This window comes from Triticum aestivum, chromosome 6B, assembly GCF_018294505.1.
Source record: "Triticum aestivum cultivar Chinese Spring chromosome 6B, IWGSC CS RefSeq v2.1, whole genome shotgun sequence".
Lineage (NCBI taxonomy): Eukaryota > Viridiplantae > Streptophyta > Magnoliopsida > Poales > Poaceae > Triticum > Triticum aestivum.
The window spans coordinates 503878092-503883421 of NC_057810.1; positions in this window are offsets into that span (position 1 = coordinate 503878092).

Genomic DNA, 5330 nt, shown 5'->3' on the forward strand with positions numbered 1-5330 from the left:
GTTCATCAAAAACACATAACTCATAATACATATTGTCATCGAACGTTAAGCATGCAGACCCTACGGGTTCGAGAAATATGTAGACATGATGGAGACACATTCCCAGTCAATAACCAATAGCGGAACCTGGATGCTCATATTGGCTCCTACATATTCTACGGAGATCTTTATTGGTCAAACTACATAACGACATACGTTGATCCCTTTTTCATCGGTATGTTACTTGCCCGAGATTCGATCGTCAGTATCATCATACCTAGTTCAATCTCGTTAACGGCAAGTCTCTTTACTCGTTCTTTAATGCTTCATCCCGCAACTAACTCATTATTCACATTGCTTGCAAGGCTTATAATGAAGAGATTTACCGAGAGGGCCCAGAGATACCTCTCCGATACACAGAGTGACAAATCCTAGTCTCGATCTATGCCAACCCAACAAACACCTTCGGAGACACCTATAGAGCATCTTTATAACCACCCAGTTACGTTGTGACGTTTGATAGCACACAAGGTGTTCCTCCTGTATTCGGAGTTGCATAATCTCATAGTCTGAGGAACATGTATATGTCATGAAGAAAGCAGTAGAAATGAAACTATAATGATCATAATGCTAAGCTAACGGATGGGTCTTGTCCATCACATCATTCCCCTAATGATGTGATCCCGTTCATCAATTGACAACACATGTCTATGGTTAGGAAACATAACCATCTTTGATTAATGAGCTAGTCAAGTAGAGGCATACTAGGGACACTATGTTTTGTCTATGTATTCACACATGTACTAAGTTTCCGGTTAATACAATTCTAGCATGAATAATAAACATTTATTATGATATAAGGAAATATAAATAACAACTTTATTATTGCCTCTAGGGCATATTTCCTTCATGAAGATCATCATTATTAGAGCATTGTCCCATGTGAGGAAAGGATGATGGAAGATATGATCCCCTCTCAAGTTGGGATGAGTCTTTGGACTTCAAAACTAATAAAAGAGACCAATGAAGACCAAACAAAAAAAGAGAGAAAATGAGAGAAGGGACAATGTTACTATCCTTTTTTCATAGTTGTGCTTTGAAATAGCACCATGTTCTTCATGATAGAGAGTCTCCTATTTTGTGACTTTTATATACTAGTGGTAATTTTTCATTATAGAACTTGGCTTGTATATTCCAATTATGGGCTTCCTGAAATTGCCCTACGTTTTCATGAGCAAGCAAGTTGGATGCACACTCACTTAGTTTCTTTTTGAGCTTTAATACATTTATAGCTCTAGTGCATCCGTTGCATGTCAATCCCTATTCACTTGTATCAATATCAATTGATGGGCATCTCCATAGCCCATTAATTTGCCTAGTGGATGTGAGACTTTCTCTTTCCTTTTTGTCTTCTCCACAACCACCATATTCTATTCCACCTATAGTGATATATCCATGGCTCACGCTCATGTCTTGCGTGAAAGTTGAAAAAGTTTGAGAACACCAAAAGTATGAAACAATAGCTTGGCTTGTCATCGGGGTTGTGCATGATGAAATACTTTTTGTGATGAAGATGTAGCATAGCTAGATTATATGATTTTGTAGGGATAACTTTCTTTGGTCATGTTATTTTGAAAAGAAATGATTTCTTTATTAGTATGCTTGAAGTATTATTGTTTTTATGTCAATTTAAACTTTTGTACTGAATCTTATGGATCTGAAAATTCTTGCCACAATAAAGAAGATTGCATTAATAAATATGTTAGGTAGCTTGTCACATCATAAATTCTGTTATTATCATTTACCTACTCGACGAAGAGCATGAGTTAAGCTTGGGGATGCTTCATATGTCTCCATCGTATCTATAATTTTTGATTATTCCATGCTATTATATTATCTGTCTTGGATGTTTTATATGCATTAATGTGCTATTTTATATTATTTTTGGGACTAACCTATTAACCTAGAGCCCAGTGTCAGTGTTTGTTTTTCCTTGTTTTTGGCTTTTATAGGAAAGGAATATCAAACGGAGTCCAAACGGAATAAAACTTTACGATGATTTTTATTGGACCAGAAGACACCTACGTGACTTGGAGAGAGGGCCAGAAGAGTCCCGAGGAGGCCACAAACCCTAGTTCCACCTTTATATATTCTCAAATATTCCCCAAACATCACAAGAGTCCACCAAAATAATTTTCCGCCGCCACAAGCCTCTGTTCCCATGAGATCCCATCTTGGGGCCTTTTTCGGCACTCTGCCGGAGGGGGATTCGATCATGGCGGGCCTCTACATCAACCTTTCCGCTCTTCCGATGATGTGTGAGTAGTTTACCACAGACTTATACGGGTCCATAGCTAGTAGCTAGATGGCTTCTTCTCTCTCTTTGATCTTCAATGTAATGCTCTCCTTGATGTTCTTGGATTTCTATCCGATGTAATCTTCTTTTGCAGTGCGTTTGTTGAGATCTGATGAATTGTGGATTTATGATCAGATTATCTATGAATATTATTTGAGTCTTCTCTGAACTTTTATGCATGATTAAGATATCTTTGTATTTCTCTTCAAACTATCGATTTGGTTTGGCCAACTAGATTGGTTTTTCTTGCAATGGGAGAGGTGCTTAGTTTTGGGTTCAATCTTGCAGTGTCCTCACCTAGTGACATAGTAGGGGTAGTGAGTCACGTATTGTATTGTTGCCATAAAGGATAAAAAGATGGGGTTTATATCATATTGCTTGAGTTTATCCCTCTACATCATGTCATTTTACTTAAAGCGTTACTCCGTTCTTATGAACTTAATACTCTAGAGTCATGCTGGATAGCGGTCGATGTGTGGAGTAATAGTAGTAGATGCATAATCATTTCGGTCTACTTGTCACGGAAGTGATGCCTATATTCATGATCATTGCCTTAGATATTATCATAACTATGCGTTTTTCTATCAATTGCTCAATAGTAATTTGTTTTCCCACCGTATGTTTTCTTTCAAGAGAGAAGCCTCTAGTGAAACCTATGGCCACTGGCTCTATTTTCCATCATATATTTTCAGATCTATAAACCAAAAAAATCCCAAAATACCTTGTTGCAATTTATTTATATTTACTTTAGTTTGCTCTTTATTTATCTTCTATACCTATCTCTATTAGGTCTTGCTCTTGTTCGTGACCGTGAAAGGATTGACAACTCCTTTTTCGCGTTGTGTGCAAGTGTTTGTTAGGTTTTGCAGGTGCATATATTGGAGACTTGCTTGTGCCTCATACTAGATTGATATACCGTGGTTCTTTACTGAGGGAAATACTTATCTCTACTTTGCTGCATCACCCTTTCCTCTTCAAGGGAAAAATCAATGCAAGATCAAGAAGTGGCAAACCCCTCTTACGCGTCGGGTTGCAAGTATTTGTTCTTTGTGTGCAGGTATCATTTACATAGTGTTGCTTGGTTCTCCTACAGGATTGATAACTTTGGTTTCATAACTGAGGGAAATACTTACGTAGCTGTGTTGCATCATCCCTTCCTCTTTGGGGAATTATTGACGCGGTTTCAAGCCATGTCAAAAGGATTTCTGGCACCATTGTAGGGGAAACATCATCAACATCTATCAGGTTCCTAATCACAAATCTCATCTCCTTGCAATTTACTTTTATTTGTCATTTGCCTCTCGTTTTCATCTCCCCCACTTCACAAAGATTTGCCTTCCTTTTTGTTTTCCTTTTTCTCTTTCAATCTTTCATTTTCTTGGTTGTCTTGCTTGCCTAGTTTGTTGCTATGGCTAGTTCTTCCGCTATTGCGTGTACCCCCGAGAATGAGGTTCTTAATTTTAAACAAAGGGAAGGGGAGAATCTAAAAGATGTTTGGTATAGGATTTGCAATGCTCATAATAGATCTATTCGTAAGCAATCTGCAGTTGTTCTTCTTTGCAGTTTTTATGTGGGTATTACCACTTGGTATAGATTCGTCCTTGATATGATTACCAGTGGAAATTTCTTGATGTGTCCATATTTGGATGCGCTTAGTACTATGGGAGATCTAGTGGGTGCACCACCTATCATTATTAATGAAACAACCATAACTCTTGAGCATGTTATGCAAAGATTATTATGCTATTGAAAAGAAGAAGATCATCAAAGAACATATTGAAAATTTGGATAAAGGATGCATAATCTTGCTAATAAAATTGGGTCAATAGCGGGATATGTTTTTAAATTACTAAGAGAAAAGGAAACGGTAGTTAACGAAAGAATAAAAGAAAGTCCCTCTAGGATTGATAAGTTGGAAGAAATTTTTAGTAACTTAAGCTCGGGCTTTTCTTCTGTTAAAACTATTGAAAAAACTCCGTAAAAATTTTCAAGTCTACACAAGTTACTAAGAACAAGGGTGCCACTTCTAATGGCAACAAGGAAGATCTCAAATTGATTAGTATTCACCCCAAGTTTGTTAGAGTAGTAAAAGGCTCTACTTGCAAGAATGCATTCTTCAATATTATTCCTAGAAGTGTTATTATTGAAAATATGCATGCTAATCTTTGAAGATTTTTTGCTGTATGATTGAGGAGTTGTAAACCAAAGATGACAATACTTCAATCTTTGCTTTATACCTAGCTAAGGGGTAAAAGATAGCGCTTGTTGGGAGGCTGCCCAATGAATAAAATTTATTTTTGCCTTTTTCATTCTGTTTTTGTGTATTTACACAATTATGCTACTGTTATGATTGTGCTTTTATGTTTTAATTAGTTTTTGTGCCAAGTAAAGCCTTTGGGATTATGTTTGGTGATAGTTGACTTGATCTTGTTGGAAAACAGAAACTTTTGCGTCCAGTAGCACAATTTCCCAAAATCACAAAAGTTATGAAAGTTTTTGAATTGTTCACACAAGATTGATATACAAATTTTCTACATCGTCCTAATTTTTCAGGATTTTTGGAGTTACAAACGTATGGTGGAAGTCCAGATTACTACAGACTATTCTGTTTTGACAGATTCTGTTTTCATTGCATTGTGTGCTTACTTTGATGATTCTATAGATTGTATCAGGGGGGGGGGGGGTACAAGCCATGGTAAAGTTAGAATGCTGTAGGTTTAATTCAATAATAAAATATGAATGGGTTTACAATAGTACTTAAGTGGTGATTTTCTTTATTATACTAACCGATCTCACAAAGGTTTTGTTAAATTTTTTGTGATTGACGTTTTCATGTTTTGAGTGACATCACAATGCATGAAGAAATAAGGAGTGAAAAGAGCCTAAGCTTGGGGAGCCCATGGACCCCAAGTTAATATTCAAGGAGAATCAAGCAACTAAGCTTGGGGATGCCCCGTAAGGCATACCCTCTTTCTTATAACAACCATCGGTAATT